This window comes from Girardinichthys multiradiatus, chromosome 5 (genome assembly GCF_021462225.1).
Source record: "Girardinichthys multiradiatus isolate DD_20200921_A chromosome 5, DD_fGirMul_XY1, whole genome shotgun sequence".
Taxonomy (NCBI): Eukaryota; Metazoa; Chordata; class Actinopteri; order Cyprinodontiformes; family Goodeidae; genus Girardinichthys; species Girardinichthys multiradiatus.
This window is the reverse complement of record NC_061798.1, coordinates 12,040,842-12,060,721: the sequence shown is the minus strand read 5'-3', so window position 1 is coordinate 12,060,721 and position 19,880 is coordinate 12,040,842.

The following is a 19,880-nucleotide window of genomic DNA, read 5'->3' as shown; positions in this document are numbered from 1 at the left end:
ATTGGAGCCGAGACTGTCCGTACAACCTTGAGGCATATGGGCGTGGGTATGGACCCAGAGGAGGCCCAGGGTGATGCCCGTATCGAGGACAGGGTGGTCCACCACGTGGAGGTCAACAGCAGCAACCTTCACTTCAGCTGCCAGCCTGGGATGAACCCACCTTTGGGCCAGACCACTACTGAGGGCCCCCACAGAACCCCCCCGGACAGAGGGACTGAGGACCCCTTACTGTCCGTGACAGTGTATGGACAAACTCTTCCTTTTTTGGTGGACACTGGGGCCACATGCTCAACTATTCAACGAGCCCCTCCTACCACCCTCTCCACAAGGACTACCACTGTCATGGGGTTTTCTGGGGCTAAACAGGTCCTACCTTACACCAAACCCCTAAAAAAAAAGATAGGGGGACAGACTTTGAACCACAGCTATTTGGTGTGAGCAGACACCCCTGTCAACTTATTGGGCAGAGACATGTTGATTAAAATGGGAGCCACCATTTTATGTGGACCTGATGGACTGTCTGTGCATCTGCCCAATGGAACTCAACTAGCCTGTGGCAACAATTCCCGCCTCTCTCATGGACAGTATCTCATACAACCCCTGGCTGACCCTATGGCTGACATATATTGGGTCCTCCTGCATCCAGAAACCACAGCGGGCGGAGGCATCCTCTCGTCCTTCCTTCGGTGGAAATCCTTGATCTCGACCCTGGCGCCCTACGTCTCTCTCCCTGACCCGCCACATGTCACACTCTTCTATGACAGGAATAACTGTGAGTGTTATCAGGAAAGCTTTGCTGAGGAGCTGGAGGGGACTTCCTGGGAGATTGCCACCGCAGACATTTATGTAGCCCCTGAAGGTGTCGTAGCTTCTGTGCAGCTGTCTACAGAGCAGGAGGACTGGTTTAAAATGTGGTCTGATGGTGTACCCCATGTTTCACTAGCGCTGCACCCTGCTCACGAAGCCCGCGAGCTGGGAGGAGTGTTAAAACGCTCCCTAGCTCTCACTGACTGGCATTCTTCATCCACACCCAATCTATCTTATTCCCCCTCATGTAACACCTACTGCATTACTAACATGTCCACAGACGTTGGCACCTTGGAACATGTGCAACTTGAAAGACATCATGGCAGAGAAAAAACAGATCATCCAATGGCTGCAGCTGTAGTTCAGAGCATGCCATCTTCACTTTGGGCTGAGGGCCCCACGGACGTGGGACTCATTCAGTGTTCTCCCATCACTTTCCAGCTTAACACTGACTGACCCATTTGGAAATCCCAGTACCCTCACAAACCAGCAGCCGAAAGTGGAATTTCTGACACCATAGAAGGGCTGTGGAACGCTGGGGTGCTGGAACCAGCTGACGGCTCTTCTTGGAACACACCCATCTTACCTTTAGAAAAGAAGGGCGCTGGGAAATGGAGAATGGCCCACGACTTGAGAGCTGTAAATGCAGTACTTTCCACTCCTACAGTTCCAGTGCCCAATCCTTATGTTGCTCTTACCAATCTAAACCCCGAACATGCATGGTTCACCTGCATCGACCTTGTCAATGCTTTCTTCTGCCTGCCTCTAGCTGAGGAGTGCAGAGATGTTTTTGCATTCACATATAAGTCATACAGGTACCGCTACACTCGTTTGCCGCAGGGTTTTGCTCTGTCACCAGGAATATTTAATCAGGTCCTTAAGGAATCCCTCCAAGACTGTCCCCTTCCACCGAACACCACATTGATCCAATACGTGGATGACATTCTTTTGGCAACACCCACTGTTTCTGAATGCTTGGAGGCCACGGCTGTGGTGCTCTCACACCTAGCAAAAGCTGGGTACAAGGTCAGCAAAGCCAAACTACAAATTTGCCGGAAACAGGTGGATTTCTTGTGCAGGGTGATCTCTCAGCCCGGGACAGGAATGTCCCCTTCACATCAATCTGCTGTCCTTTCTCATCCAAAAGGACATGCTTTCCTTCTTGGGACTCACCGGATACAGCAGATCATTTATTCCAGGATACACTGACCTCACTGCCCCACTCCGCGACTTAGTGAAGAAACAGGGCATGCGCCATTTGAAAGCGCCTCTAGAATGGACAACAGAAGCAGAGGAAGCATTTATTGCTCTTAAAACCAGCCTTTCCCAAGCTGCTAACTTGGCACATCCAGACTACACATTGCCCTTTCACCTGGATGTTTCTGTAACAGCACACACCGTGAACGGAGTGCTGTTCCAGAAAAAAGGGGGAGTAAGAACACTGCTAATGTATATTAGCGTGATGCTTGACAACATTGAACAAAGACACCATGAATGTACCAGACATGCAGCAGGGTTGGCAAAAATAATTCAAAAAACAGCCCACGTAGTGATGGGACATCCACTACATATTCTAACATCACATGGAGTAGTGGCATTTGTCAATTCCAAAACTTTCACACTCTCACCATTGAGACAACAGAGATTGAGTAAGGTGCTGGAGGCACCAAATATCATCTACAGCCATGAAGGGATCAACATGGCAGACAGAAGGAGAGCCCCACGTATGCGCCAAAAAAGTTGAGGTAAGTGAGAAAATCAGACCAGACCTACAAGGAGAACCACTGACAGAAGCAAGAAACCTGTACACAGATGGCTGTTGTTTTAGACATGACACAGAGGGTCTGAAAGCAGCCTATGCGGTGGTGGAAGACACAGGGACGAACTTTGTGACTCTTAAGGCAGAAGGGCTGACAGACACCCAATCAGCACAGAGAGCAGAGGTGCTAGCAGTAAAAGCAGCCCTAGAACTAGGGGAAGGACAAAAAGTGAACATCTACACAGACTCAGCTTATGTCAGCGCACGTGGAACCAAAGCAATGGATGAGAACAGGGTTTAGAACAGCAGGACAAAAACCCATTAAACATGAGCAAGAAATGAGAAGATTAGCTGAGGCCCTACTACTTCCCCAAGAAGTAGCGGTCATAAAATGCAAAGGACATGATAACAGCTACACTAGGGTGGCTCAAGGAAATCAAGCTGCAGACCAAGCAGCCAAAACCAAAGCTGGATATCTGCCCATACACATCTTGATGAACTCTGAAGTTGAATGGACACCAGAACTGACTCTGGAGGAGGTGAGTAGACTGCAAAAGGGGGCCTCACCGGAAGAGAAATCAGTCTTGAAGGCAAGAGGGGGAAGAAAAGACCAGGATGAACTATGGAGAAGTCCGGATGGACGTCCCATCCTACACCCAGGGTTGACCACAGCAGCGCTGGAAGAAGCACATGGACCGGGACATGCAGGAACTGCACAAATGATGAAGAGTCTTGAGCACTGGTGGCATCCATACCTGAAACAAACGGTAGGTCATTGGATAAGCTCGTGTAGCACCTGCCAACAATTCAATGTGAGACCCACTCTGAAGCCTGCACCAGGTAAGTTCCCTGTGGACCTGGTAGCAGGTAAGGAAATCATCATAGACTTCACACACTTCAAAAATGAAGAACTTAGAGAGGTTGAAAAGCTCCTGGGACTGAGACATTCCTTTGGAACAGTGTACCACCCCCAATCCCAAGGGAAGGTGGAAAGGATGAACCAGACAATCAAAACCAAATTGGCTAAAATCTGTGCACAGACCAAAATTAATTGGGTGACAGCATTACCTTTAGCCTTGATGTCAGTAAGGAGCTCAGTGAGCCAGAGACATGGGTTGATGCCCCATGAACTACAGACTGGAAGACCTTTTCCTGGCCCACATACCAGGTTGCCATTTCTAACTGAATGTGAACAATCTATGTCTCACCGTGATTACTATAGATCTCTCCACAGCTTGGTTGCAGCATTCTCAAAACAGGTGGCTGCCCAACCATCCGAGGCTCGAGCCACCACCTCAGACGCGGAGTGGATCCTTCTGAAAGTCATCAAACGGAAGTGGTCAGAGCCCAGGTGGACGGGTCCATTCCAGGTCACAGCAAGAACCTCACATGCGGTGAGGGTGAGGGCAAAGGAGACACGTGGTATCATTGGAGCCAGTGTGCAGCTGCAGAGGCACCACAGAGATCGCTGCCAGAGGTCCAGCAGAACCTGAGGGACAACACCAGCACACCAGAAGACCCTTCTCACCCAATTCAAGGGGCAGAATAATCCCCTAGGGTGAGAAAGTGTTCAATTACACCTAAAGGTTAGTCTACACCTTAGGTGCACCATCAGATCAGTGGTCCCACAAATAGGGGCAGAATAATCCCCTGGTGAGACCACTTAGCTCCAGGTCAGTCTACACCTGTGAGTGAAGACCAGGACATCACACAGAAGAGGCGGATGTGATTGAGCTTTCCTCTCTTTCACAGGTGGTTGTAGCTGCTCTCCCACTAAAGAACTGAACTGAACACTCTGAACTTTAAAAAAAAAAAAAAGAATTATTTTTGTGTTTCACCATATTGTTGATCCTTATCTTCCTTTACAGGTACCTTTGAAAAGAATGGGAGATCAAAAGTTAGGACCCAGGCCCCTTAAAGGTTGGGTCATGGGAGGTATAGGTGCTGTATCATTTTTCACTGTTACTAGTATGTACCTTTCACCATTAATGGTGTCTTCATAGATGTGCAAGTCACCCATGCCATGGGCACTAACACACCCCCATATTATCACAGATGCTGGCTTTTAATTTGCACTTGTGGATGTAGCAACGAATTGTGTTAACTGATAATGGTTTTCTGAAGTGTTCCTGAGCCTACGTGATAATATCTATTACAGAATGATGTTGGTTTTTAATGCAGTGACTCCTGAGGGATCGAAGGTCACAGGCATTCAATGTTGGGTTTTAGCATTGCCGCTTAGATTTCTCCAGATTCTCTGAATCTTTTGAATATATTATGCACTGTAGATGATGAAATCCCTAAATCTTTGGCAATTGTATGTTAAGAAACACTCTTTAAACGGTTGGACTATTTGCTCAAACAGTTTTTCACAAAGTGGAAAACCTCACCACATCCTTGCTTGTGAATGACTAAGTCATTCTGTGATACTCCTTTTATACCCAATCATCACAGTCTTCTGTTGCCCCGTCCCAGCTTTCCATGTTGCAAGCATCAAACTCAAAATGAGTAATAATAGCTACTCAATTATTTTTCAATTACATTGTAATAGTTTGGAGTGACTTTGCCCATGTTATAAAGGGCAACCACTGTAAAACGGGTTAATGGCTGCAAAGCACAGCTTTCTAATGCGATGAATTTCCCTTTTCTCCAATGCCGTAAATATGACTAATTGGCTAAAAAAATTATATTGAGACGATTCCAGAAGCAAACACTAAAACTAAGTACTGCAGAATATATTAAATCCATCAGAAAAAGAAACCCATCAGATTTCTTTCCAGCCAGTTGATCTGTTATGAATTATTGGGGTCTGCAGTCCCAGTTCTCCTATTGGGTGGCTGGAGTTTAAATTAGTGGGATAAAATGAGGGCACGCAGGGCCCTGCTTAATTTGAGAAAACGCAGTTTTAGCAGCGTAAAAAATGTCACCAAGTGGCGAAAAAAAGTGTTTTGTCAGGACATTGAACGCCATCTAAAAAGTGGCGTTCAATGACCAGAAAAACGCGGGTTTTTTGGCGTTCAGCGGGTGGTCTTAAAACGGCGCATTAAACGACACTTTAATGGGATTTTTGCCGTATTGTACGCCTGTCTGACTTATAAAACGGCGTTTTTTTGCGTGCGTGGTAAAAGTCGCGTTTTGTGGCACTGTTTGCTTGCCATACAAGGCTGCAGTGTGAGGCCAGACACCGTCTATTTCCGACGTCTACCGAACGTCCAGTTTTGACGTCCACAGGACCGCTAATTGTAGCGCAAATATAGTGCAAATGTGGTCCGCTGTAGACGTCTTTTCTATATGGAAATTTAACAAATTTTAGGCAGTACGATTCTGCATCTATGCTATGCATAACTGCAATCCCATTTCAGAAGGTGCACATGGTTCCAGTTAATTACACTAATGGTAAAATGCGTTTCCAGCTCAAACCTGCTGCTGAGAAAAACGAAGCTAGAAAATTAGTAGGCTACCCATTTGGCCATTGTGACTGGTCCTCCACCCTCTAGAAATACATGGACTTGGATGTTTACAAATAAATCACCACCTATTTCTTTTTTCTTTGTTTTTGTTATTGGTATAACAGGTATAGCTTAACACTGGCGGCAAAACAAAAAATATAGTATAAAAAATTAATTACACACCTTCTGTACCTCACATCAAATATGCAAAAAAATAAGAAATAAACAATGCCTTTTCAACTTTATTTTTACAGCTGAACAGGTTGCTTGTCAACATCGGTGGAAAAACAAAAAACATATAAAATTACACAGCCCGACTTTAACCATGGTCCTGAGTGATGGCTTTGTGTCCTCCACCTCCACTCCTTTGCGGTGCATGTTTCAGATGCTCTGCAGCATGTATCCTTATGAAGTCTTCTGTAGCTGCTCGATCACCATTTATGATTCCATCTGCATTTGTAGAAAAAGACAAATGATTAGTAATATGCAGAGGCAATCTGGAAAATGCACAAAATTATGTTGCAATAGCAATACTGGATTAATGCAAAACCCTCACTGCGAATGTTAAGATGACAGTTGGCTTTGGATTTTTTTGTTTTCAACAATCATTTTCACACTTAATCGTCTCAATACAATGTCTACTTTTTAAAAACTCTTCGTTTGCTTTACCAACACATCTGAGCACATCAGCTTACCTTTTATTGCTCCATAAACTTTTGTTTTCTCCAAAGATCTCTTGTCTTGTTTCCCCTTCATATTGAATTTGGCCATCAATGCAATGGTGAAGAGCCTGAAGAACAATAAATTAAAACTATAAATCAATATCAATATGTGAAGTATAACAATATACATGTCACAAAACCGCTATACTACATTGTGTGTGTGTGTGTGTAGATACATACCCACCAAGAACTTTGTGGACACTGTCCTTGGTGTTCTTCCCTCCAATTCTGAAAATTTGCAGCACCTGTTGGAATAAGTCCATATTGCAGTTGACTGAAACTCCCAGGAGAACCTAACAGTTTGTGAGTACACTGTACTGTGTTATGCTAACCTATCAATTTCTTCCAGATTTGTAAAACCTACCATGGCATCAAAGGCTTTTTGATCACAGAAATGTTCTTCTCTCTAAATCCTCCATGGTCTTCATTCACTCAATATGCACGACTGAAGAGGTGGGTTGTGCATGTTTCAGGCAATTATGTGGATCAATCGGCATATTTAACACCCTCTAAGCACTAAAATAAACATTTGTTGATTATGGTGGCTATCTCTACCAAGAATAGCAAGGCTACCTTGCTGGTTAATTGTTTTTGTAATCGGTTTCTGTATTTTTCATGAATACAGGAGATAAGATAAAAATATCTCACTACCAAATGATCAATACTTACCCTGAGGCAATAGGAGTGGCCTGCTTCCATTGTCTGACATGGAGGTGTCATTGCGGTGCCTGAACTTGGACCAGGAGATCCTGAAAAACACAAAAATGTTAGTTTAATTCACTATGCCTGATAAAACACACAAGTGATGGTTAAAGTATAATGAGATACTCACTGAGTGTTGAGAGGTCCCTACGCCTAGGTGCTTGCGTATTGAGGGCCTAAAATGGAAGGATTATTCAACAATGCAAAATTATTCGGATGAAATAAAAAAGGTGAGCGTTAGTTGTGACAGATACTTACCGGGCGTCAAAGTTTCCCTTCCCTGAGAACCATTAGAACGCTCCACAAGGCCTGAAACGGGTCTGAAAACATGTAATTGAGCCTGTGACTAATATCTTGTGTGTAAAAAAAACATTACCAAACTCAACTGTCAAGCAGTGAGCAACACTGTCCTGAACAGACTTTTGAAATTGTTGCTGTGGATGATGTGAATACTCACTGGACACTTCCCTGTGTAGAGATCGTGCAGAGCTGAAGAAGTCTTTGATAAGGTCAAGTGAAATCAAAACAGCCTGTATCGTCAATAATTTGTCAAGCTTCCTGGCTGTCATTCATTGGCCCGCCCCTTTGCTGCTTGCCTGGATGGAGTAACTTTGTGAAATAGGATGGGTCGTGCAAGGAAAGATGTAAATACTCACAAAATGTGGAAACTTCTTTGGCCCAAGAACTAATAAGCACTCTGTGTGTTAATTTGTGCTCTAAGGCCCACTGTCTCAGGTCATCTTCAAAGCTGCTGGTCACCTCAGCATCATCATTTGTTTCCTCTTCTGAGTCAGAGGACCAATAGACCACAGCAGTGTCAAAGTCAAAACTATCTATAGTCTCAGTAACACTGTTACTGATAAAACTTTGTGAGGTCTCAGGCACATTGTCACTGCTACAACTACTACTCTGACTCCCAGGCACACTGCTGCAATTATTTTTAATGCCTTGATGTTCATCCTCGCTGTCAGAATAACGAAGAGGTAGACCGAGGTCTCTTTTGCGTTTTCGCCATTCTCTCATTCTCAAAGTCATTGAGAACACCTGATTCAAATTCTGACATGACCTCCTATACAGGCATCAAGAATGGAGGGTCAAACTGGACAAAATTAATACAATAAAATCATCATTAAATAAATAAATGTTGTGAATGTCCCATAAGCGAAGTAAATGTAACATGAAAGAAATGTAACATTAAATGTGCCATTAAATTAAAGGTACCATTTATTTATTTAATACATCATTAGAAACAATAAATGTACCATTATATCATAAAATGGACTATTATGCAATTAAATGTGCCACTGAATAATTAAGTATAATTTTAAAGATGACATGACATAATTAGTGGTACACTTAATATTTAATGATGTATTAAATAAATTGTACATTTAATGGTACATTCAATTTTTTTCTATTTCACAACATATTTATTTAATATCTTCTCTTGATGAAGCCTTTCTATACGGAGCCCGCGAGGGGACAAGGGGGATTTTTTCTCTTTTTACGTTCTCACGCAATAGTCTTTGCGTTATTTCACAATACTTTGTGGGATAGTTTCCAAACCAGATAACTGCAAAAATGAAACAAACACTACACCTGTTTTGAGATGTATTGAGTTTTATTTTGAAATCAGCCTTAAATAAAATTATCTTCAAATCAAACTAAAAGACAGTTTTTATCCACAAGCTGTCAAACAAACTACTGAACTCTGGACCATAAAACTGCACGAAACCACATCTGTGACACTTTATTTCCTTATTACTGCTGCATGATGTGTACTTTTTTTTGTACACCATTAGTGTTTTTGTTTTTATCGTGATTTGAACGGTTCTTCTTATCCTAAGCATTTAATCGCATTGTTTACTGCGTGTTAACCTGCATGTGACAAATAAACCATATCAATGACATATCAGTGCTGTTTGTTTTATGAGCAGTTTGTCATCTGTGCTGTTGCTCCAAAATGCCGAACGTAAAAGTATTGCGTGGGGACGCAGAAGAAATAAATTTCCCCATTTCCCCTCACGGGCTTCCGTACCTTACCTCTTAAATCTTTAGGTCACATGCAGCAATTTTGTTGGTCAGATGAGACTTGACACATGTTGGTACTTTTGGTTTGATGAATGAAGAGATGCAGGGCTGATTTAATCCAGAATCTGTCTTACAAGTGTCCCTTAATCACTGGTGAACTTGATTACAACTAAACACGTTTTACAAGCAGCAGACTGCGTGTTAAAACCGCTACATTCAACTCTCCTGAAGGTCGGTAATATTTGCGACTTTCCTGTCAGCTCTATGTGTTTAATAAATAAGTCCTTATTTCTGACTTTACGTTACAAATCCAATTTTACTACGTCCAGTTCTCCACCTGCGTTTGCTCCCTCCATCCTGAACGCAGGTGGAAAACATCGAGCAGAAGCACTGTTGGCTTGTGGGTCGTGTAGTTCGTTAGACTCACATTATAGTATAGGCTTCTTGGAAAAAAACTACACAATGGCAACGTCGATCCAAGTTTTATTTTCTTAAAGTTTATAACAAAGTCTCAGTTTTACATTTCCAAGGACAATTGATCCTAGTTTATTTTCCCTCCTATTGGTTAGCTCCCGCTCCCGTCTGCTCCCGTTAATTTTTTATCCTGTACCGTCCCAATCACGTGATCTTTACTGATGCTGTCTCCCGTCCTGCGGGATTCCCGTGACCCGTGGGACTCCCGAAAAAATGTCAGCCTCTACTCTGCAGCTCCTTCAGGGTTACCTTTGGTCTCTTTGTGCTGCCTCTCTGATCAATGCCTCCTTGCCCGGTTTGCGAGTTCTGGTGGGAGGCCCTCTCTTGGCAGGTTGGTTGTGGTACCTTGTACTTTTCATTTAAATATGATGGATTTGATGGTGCTCTGGGGTAACATCAATGATTTTTTTTTTTATAATCCCACCTTGACTTGTACTTCCCAACATCTTTGTCCCTGACTTGTTTGGAAACCCCTGGTCTTCATGGTGTGATGCCTCAGGCTTAGTAGTATTACAGCCTCTGGGGCCTTTCAGAAAAGGTGTGTTTATACTGACAGATCATGTGACACTCAGACTGCACACAGGTGGATTTCACTAAAAGTCACATAAATCACAAATTATTTGACTTGGAAGGTAATTTGTTGTGCCATAACATTTTAGGGGCTTCTTAGCAAACAGGGTGGATCATGTATATATATATATATACACACAGCTCAACAAACATACAGGGTGTGTGTGTGTGTGTGGGGTCAGAAAGGTTAGGGTTCATGTGTCTTAATTTTAAGCAGAGAGAGAGAGAGTGAGTGAGGACTCGTACCAGTCCCTAGATGTTGCTGATAAAAGCATAACTCACTCTTCTGACCTATCTCCCTTTCTGTGACATGTAAGGAGGAAAAGGCACTTAGAGCAGACATGAGTGATAAACAATACAAAAGTTTTCAAACCCCTAACAGTCCCCCCTTTTTTATCACGAATAAAGTCATGATTAAATACAAATAAAAGAAAACACTCTGTGTGAGCACAAACCCACGGACGGAAAGCAGATTATATTGTGGGAAAAATACTCACACGCCCCTCCCCCTAAGGGGCATGGTAGAGTACAACAATAATAAAACAATATAATAAATCAAAGAAAACAAAATGTAATAAAAGTAAAATGATTAAAACAAACCTTGTTCATGTCATCAGTGTACTCTGTCTCATTTCACTTAAATAGCAACTTCTTTAGATTTTCTGCTATAAAGTCAATTTATGAGGTACAATTATGAATACACTCAGGCGTCAAAGATATTTTCATTTACAACATGTCATCATAGGAGTAGTGGTCTTTATTTTGTAGCTCGGTGAAATAAACCTTTTCTGTGTCATTATAGTCTGTCTTTGGCTTCAGTGTGGTGTCAACATTTACACACAGTATTTAAAGAGTATGTGGGTGTTATCTCAACTAAAAAGAGTTTGTGCTTTACGACCCTAAACCCATAAACTGCTGGAGATAGGCACCAGCTCCCCCGCGACCCACTATGAAATAAGCGGTAGAAAATGACTGACTGACCCTAAACCGTCCTCGGGTCAGGGGTAATAAAAATACTTGTAATACCAATCATTAGCATCAGAACAGAACATCTTCCATTTAACTGCATCGTGACCTTGAAGTGGAATGTCAAAACTCAAAAATCCTGCTGCCTCTCCTGAGTGGCTTCTGTGCTCCAAGCTGCCCTGTTACCAGTCTGGTACAGGTAGGCGGTCGTAGGAAGCTCCTCTAGAAATATGTTTAGAAACAGGAACTCTAACCTGCTGGAAGTTAGGCTTCCATAGTCCAACTAAACAACGGTGGAAATGAACACATTTCAAGTTTGTACCATAATGATAGATATCAAGCAATAAACATGAAAGTTAGATAAAAACAGCCGAGATTTCCTCCTCAGAGTCAGTTTCGCTGTCAAAGTGGGAGAAAAGAATTTGCCTGACCCTTGCTGTCCAGGCAAAGGAGCCCCTAGTAGCCACCAAATGTTAAGAAATTGAGGAGAATAAGCATCATGGCGCATATTTGACTGTCTCTCTGTTGCAGACATTGCCAGTCCATCATCCAGAGAAAGGTTATGTGCAAATGTGTAGAGGTCTTCCCTGTATGTTTCCTAATGTGTCTCTCACTGTGGTGTGTATGCAGTGAGGCAAATGACCTTATGATTTCTAACTTTCAGGCAATGCGATGGCCTTAAGTAGATTCGGAAATAACGTTGCACTGCCCAAAGGATTATTGTGCCCTTGTAAGAACAGTGTTCTTCAACCATCTCTTCAATCACTCGCCAGTGATCAGCTTACAGTTCTTTGTCTTGTGGTGGTCCGCTGTCCTCACACCTTTCAGGCCGTGGATGATCCAGTTGGAAGATGACTTGTGTCCTGGAAGCCAGATGAAGCTTTCCTGCAGCTTTCCTGGGTGTCTAGTAGGATCTGATATGGGCCATTCCAGCGTCTGGACTTGACCAGTGTTTTCTCCTAAATTCTCTGACCAGAATCCAGTCGCCAGGAATAAAGGACTGGAGGGTGGAAGTAGCTGTTTCTGGTAATGCAGCCTTCACCATCTGTGAAACTTGAGAAAACACAGTGGACAGGTTTTGACAGTAAAACAACATCCTATCTTCACACAAAGATGTGGAAGAAAATGATCTTGGCAATATCTCCATGTTACTTTATTCTGACATCCCCCCTTCTGGCGCAGGGTCCAACACATGCGACAATCCAGCAAAAGGTTTAAACAAGAATGTTCTAGTAACCAAGATCACATTACATAGAACCAAAGAATTCTGACATAACTATGTGTCTCTATGAATTTAACGAAAGCAACATAAATAAAATCCAGATGTTTTTAACTGTAACTCAGTTCCATTAACAACAAAACACAAACTTCAGTCGTTGTACAGTTCATCAATATTTCACTTAGAAATTAGTCACATATCATCCTGATTTGTCTTGTATGAAAATAAATATTAGACTAATGGAAATCTAATGTAATTTTGACGCATACACTCTACAAATTTAATCTAATAAATAATTCCTGTCAAGTATGAAATCATAACTCTGATTCTTTATCAAAAATATATTCCTTACTTTTGGCATATCTTGAACTGTCAGTTAGCTTAATTTCTCTGCTCAGGTTAAATGCAAAGAAGTATTTTAAGCCGGCGTTGACTCATTTTTTAGGAGATGATGGTTAATGTGTAATAAAAAAAAACCAATAATAATAATAATACAGAGCAACTTCTCACCCAGATATATTTGTAGAGTATGAATGTCCCAGATAAAAGGTATTTTTAATCTGGGCAAAAGAAAACAGGACCAACAGAATCTTCCTTAGATTTTTCCAAAAATATTTAGTCTTCCAAACACACAAAACAGCACTCACACAGTTAGTATTTTGACATATGTATGTCCCTTCAGCAATATGTATGGTCGACCTAGCTTAGTTTATGAGCTCCCTTATTATTCAACATTTCATTTCATTTCCTTCCGGCGAAATGTTACCAACCAAATTATCCAGTTCCCTTACGGCGGAATTACCTAGACGTTTCTGATCTCCTTGCGGCGAGATCCTATCTAAATTTATCGCTATTTCCTTGCGGCAAAATAAAACCTATCCAATGCAGTGTCCTTACCGGCGACACACTACCAACGACTTTTAAGTACTTTTCTTCTTTTATTTCTATAGCGCTTACTCTTATCTCATGTACTGTATTTTATAGCTATCTCACCTCGGAGTTGACTTCTAGGTGACTCTGTCGGACCCCCCAGGGTCACCCGGCGTCGAGGAAGACGATAATCCACCGGCCAGATGCGAATGTCACACACCGGGACTTTCAGCCACCAGGCCTAGGTGCGGCTGTGTGGCAGCGCTTAACTCGACGTCAGGCTGTTCCCGGAGATCCGCCAGTCACTGCAAAGAAAGATAAAATCAGTTTAGTTCTTATAATATCCGGCTCCGAAGGACCAAATTAATGATAGGTATTATTTAGTCAACTCAGAGGTAAGAACGATACAGTCAATTTACTTGCAAGGGTAGCTCTGCAGTACAGACTACAAAGTGTTGGCACCCCTGTCTCTTTATTTATACATGCTGGTTCACACACAGCTCAACAAACATTCAGGGTGTGTGTGTGTGTGGGGTCAGAAAGGTTAGGGTTCATGTGTCTTAATTTTAAGCAGAGAGAGAGAGTGAGTGAGGACCCGTACCAGTCCCTAGATGTTGCTGATAAAAGCATAACTCACTCTTCTGACCTATCTCCCTTTCTGTGACATGTAAGGAGGAAAAAGCACTTAGAGCAGACATGAGTGATAAACAATACAAACGTTTTCAAACCCCTAACAAAAGCCAAGGGGGTTGATGCATTTGCAAGGCACTGTACATGAACATGTTCAGGGATCACTGTTTTGCTGGAAAGTGATCATCCAGCACAGTCTCAAGTCTTTTGAAGTATCGAACAGGATTTCTTCAACTCTGACCAGCTTCCCTGTCCCTGCTGAAGAAAAGCATTCCCACAGTATGATGCTGCCACCACCATGTTTTACATTGAGCGTGGTGTGTTCAGGGCAATGTGCAGTGTCAGTTTTTGGCCATACATAGTCTTTTACATGCAGGTCAGAAATTTTGGTTTTAGTCTATAACAAAAGCACCTTCTTTGACTTGTTTGCTGTGTCCCCAAAACTGGCTTGTGGCAAACTGCAAACAGGACGACCAATGGCCTTTTTTAAGTACTGTCTTTTTTCTTGTCACTCTCCCTTAAAGGTCCAAATTTGTAGGATTTTTGCAGCTCCTCCAGAGTTACAATGGACTTCTTGGCTTCTTCTCTGGGCCCGTATTTACAAAGATCCTCAGAGTCTTCTCAGAGAGCTCCTAACTCAGCCTAAAAATTCCTGGAAGAGGCTCCTAGCTTCAGAGGTGATTCGGTTCGCTGCTGAGAGCGACTCTAAGCGAGGAGACAACAGAAATTCCTTAGTGAACAGGTATGGTTGATCCCATTGCCAGGAGTGTACCGTCTTCTAAGGCCTGTGATTGGTTGTCAGAAAACCCCCCAACAAAACACCAAACGTGCTCCTAGTAATCTGTGAAGGCAAATTAACCGATGATAAAATTTAGACTGGATTCAGAAATGTTTAAATCATGATGATTTAGCTAAATTAAATCAATTGTCCCACAGCAAAATGAAATGTTTGAACGTAACTTATTTACATGCTGGTCATTATTTTGATTTGCTTATTATTATGTTTACCCACCATGCTGGTCGTTTTCATACTGCAGCTATTTCATATGAATTAATTTAATGTTGATATTAAAATTCACGCATTTTACTGTGATCTCCTTCTTGTATAATGAGGTTTAGTTTGGTAAAATGACCAAAACAAAACTGATAAATAAAGATGGAGAAAACCGAACTGAACAGAGGAGCAGAACCTGAATAGAGGAGTGTTGAAAGGTAGATTTGGTTCTAGGATCAAGGTGAGAACAAACAGGCATTCCCGAACAGATCAATGCGTCGTTCCTTCTGCTTTCAGCACCAGCCTGGAATGTGAGCAGCTATGGTACCGGCTGGTACCGGCTGCGTTCAGAAGCTACAGAGAAGATTGCAGAGGAGAACTGTAAATATCAAAATAATTCTGTAGTATATTGTTTGTAATTTTGTTCACTTTATATTTATGGATATTTCTTATTGTTTCTATTATTTATTTATCCTTCCTAATATTAGCTTACTAGAGGTTAATCTTAAATCTGTCCTGCTTTTTAATTCATAATTTATTGATAAGTTAATCCTATCTCTATATTAATAATTGTATGATTGTTATAGAAGTTTGTGTGCTCATTTACTCGACTATAAAGGGGGTGGACCCCTACGTGGTCGAGCCAGTGGTGTTTTATTAATTTGCTGTTATTCATTGTGCAGAGAATATCTCTCCTTTCTCTCTGTCTTTCTGCCATCTTCTCCTCTTAAGACAGTCTTAGCCTCACTAAAAGTCCTCCTCACTACATTAGGAGCTCTCTCTAGGCCTGAGATGCTTTGTGAATCACTTTTATCTTACCAAGGGAAAATTCTAAGAAAAATCTAAGATTTTTCTTAGAATGATGTCAGTAGGAGCTACTTTTAGTCTTAGGATTCTTTGTGAATACGGGCTCTCTGATCAATGCTCTCCAGGCCTTTCACTTTAGGCAGACATCCATGTCTTGGTTTAATTGCAATTGTGTCATACTCTTTCCATTTTCAGATGATGGACTAAACTTTATTCCTGATCTGCCTGCTGTGTTCCTGGCTCTTCAGGGTGCTGTTTTTTCTTCACAGTTATGTATTGCTTTGTGTTGGTCTACCACATAAAATCCCAGCAAAATACACTGAAATTTAAGACAGTAAAGTAACAAAATGTGGAAAACTAACATACTTTTAGAAGGCTGTGTTTTGTTTACATGAAACAATCAAAAATTAAAGTTTGATCAGTCAGATTTCACAGTTTTCCTGTCCCATTTTTTGGTCTACTGTGGGACTGCAGGGGGTCGGGCTTTGTGTTCCCTAAAACTGTGTTTGGAAACAATAAGAATCTTTTTTTTTTCACTGTCTAATTGGCAGATTTACAAAGTACGAAGGATTTTTTTTGTAGCTCCAGTGCATATTCTGGTTTTATTGCCTTTAAATTGCCGTTCCTAGGCAGCAACAGGCTACATGTGAGCTTAACATGCTTAATTTACCCTGACCTTCGAACCTCATTATAAATGTGATTGACCTGGGCTGAAAATACATTGAAAAGATTCCTGGGAATAAGTTGAGAGGGGAATACGTTCAGAATAGATACAGTTGGAATGCAGAAATATGCTTTAGGAAACATTGAACTTAAAGTAGAACTAGAAGATTTAATGTAACCTTTCTGTCGTGGCAGGATATTAGTTTTCTCTGGAAAGTGACTGGATTTAGCCTTACGGATAGGAAGAAGTACTGAAATCTCAGAAGGGCTTGCGTTCTTGTAATCCAGTTGAGCTGGTTCTGATTCTCATGCCTCCTGGGTTCCTTCCATCAGAATTGCTTGGGGAAAAAAGACAGAAATTGCTGGATCCAGAAAAACCCAGAAGTCATTACCAGGCAGCTCATATCATCTCGCTTCACAACGCCTAAGCATCTCTTAGGCACTGGAAAACATTGCTGCAGAGGGAAGGATATTCAGAATGCTCTACTCAGCCTGTTGCCACAACAACCCGAGCACAGATAAGTGGGTGGATGGAGACATTCATACCATAATCTTATTATTGTAAAGTCTTTCCACATTCCCTGTCACAAGTTCAATACTTCAGCGCTTTCAGCTCAGATGCAAACATGAATGGTTGTGCCATTCTGTGGGAGACAAAATAGAGGTTTATGGTAGTATATAGATAGTTGAACTTGTTTGTGATTAATATCAGAGGTGTTCATCTCTGGTAAACAGGGGCCTATTGTGTAACTGCTTGCAAAGAAGACTGGCAATCTGAGGCAAGACTTCTAGTCAAACTGATTTCTAAAAGAATTTTGAATGTGTCTCCCATAAGGAGGTGCTGGAACAAAAAGACAAACAGTGTACTCTCCTGCAAGATAGATTGAATACATTTACCAGCCTCAGAAATTAGGAGCATCTTAGATTAGAGTCTTAAAAAAAAACTCCACAGGGTTCCAGAGGAAGAGGCATCCCGGGCGAGAGAATTAAGCTTTGTTACGCCAGTCGCTGCAGAGAACACACAGCTAAAGGGAGATGATTCACTTTCCTTTTTTTAAATTTCTATTCAGTTTATTTATACAGCACCAATTCACAACAACTGTCATCTGAAGACATGAATCAAACAGGTCTATTCATGTTCAACCATATACACTGAGTTCAATTCTGTTCAAACCAATTTTATGTAGTATAATGCACATTTAAAGCCAATTATAAAACAACCCAATTCAATCTAAAGCCAATAAATTCAGGTTCTGCTGATCATAAAGTGTGAGTTGGTAAAGGGTTTAAAGCTTTGTGAAAAAGGCTTGGGGTAAACTGACAGTTTTAACACAGTAAGTATGATAAAAAATATGAAATGAACTGTAGCTGTGTCAGTGACTGTTCAAAAATAATGTATCCCTATCTTTACTATCCAAGCTGCAATGCTTTCAATGCCCACAAAGGGGAGCACTGGAACCGTTATGAAGTGGTTTTAATAATAATTATTATTATAATAACAATTATTAATAATAAAAATTATTATTATTATAAAACACAATTACTATTAATAATAATAATACTAATAAGTAATTTAGGTCATTTACTAACTTATGACCTCATGTTAAAAAAATCATTCATTCCAGACATAGAAAATGCCTTGATTTAATTGTGAATTGTCTTAGATAACAATCCCTTCTCAAATGTTTTTAACCAAAACATATAATTCATACCTTTGCATTGATTTTAGGTGCACCATTGAGTAAAGTGTGTTCTTTGACACCATACAAATTTGTTCTGGTCTTGCTTTACTGACACACATAAAAGTCTCAGCTCATCAAACAGATAACATTGTTGAATCATTAATAAACTGTGATTAACTTCAATTCAATTCAGTTTTATTTATATAGCGCCAATTCCCAACACATGTCGTCTCCAGGCACTTCACAAAGGGTTTGGAATGGCGCGGGGTTTTTGGGGAGGTTAGATTAAACTACTTTAACCACATTTTTGGACATTAAAGTTAAGTTTGACAAGATACATTATTGGTGGACCTGTAATAAATTAAATAAATAATCTGTCTGACAGCACGAAGTATGCTATTACATCTAAAAAGCAACGTATCATGCGCAGATTTAGGAGAATTCAGGAACAGATGCGAAAAAAATATATTGACATATATCAGTCAAAGAGACAAATTATCCACAATTATGTTCTGACAATAACTAATGTAGTTGTGTATGTAAAAAGTTAAGTAAAGGTAAACAAACATTTCAGACGTTATACAGTCTTTTAGCAGCTTTCCTTACCAGATCGGACACCGAATGTCTGCCTGCTGAGTTCGCCATTGCTAAACAATGTTTTTTGGTGGGGGAAAGCCAAGTAGGTTTCACCAATGCAGGTTGAAACTAACCAACCAATAGGCAGACACTCACCCCTGAAAACACAGCCCCTCCTCATTTGCATAGTAAGGCAGAAATGCATACAAAAATGTAAAAAGGACAGGCAGAAATAAATAGTATTAAATAAATAAGTAATAAAAAGTACAAAGGAAGAAATAAACAGACACATAAATATTACATTTAAAAAATAATTAATCAATAAATAAAGAAAACAATTCTAATGTATAATAAATTAATAAATAAGGTAATTATTACAAAGATGAATAAATAAAGAAGCAAAGTAAAAGAGATATATACATTTATGTCTCATCTTGTAATTTAATTACTGCTTACATTTATATATTGTATTTTTTTGCATCTAATTTAATGCTTATTTATTTATTGAGCAACTATTTATTTCTGTATTTATTTTTAAATCTGTCAGAATCGGTCCTCCGTACTTTAAATGCTTGTTGCTGACCTGTTGCCAATTAATCCAATTAGTGTCGGCATATCAATTCAAAAATCAACATTTTTGTAGAAACAAATCGTTATTTTAAATAGTTTGGAGAAAGTTAGTATGGATAAAACAACAAAAGATTGGATTTGCTTTTAGTTTCAAGAACTTTACCAGCCAAAATTAGGGATAAACCAAGAAATAACGTTTGAAACTTAAAACTCCGACGTTTTTCCCGATCGGTGAAAACACCTGACCTATCAGGTCGTTTTGACAACAGTCTGATGCGTTCAAGGTAAAAGTTGTTAGGAAAGAGGGAAATTACCCAACGTTGATTACTTTCATTGTCATTGAGGTGTTTAAAACGAAGTCTGAGGAAGAGCAGAGCTGGAAGAAGCTT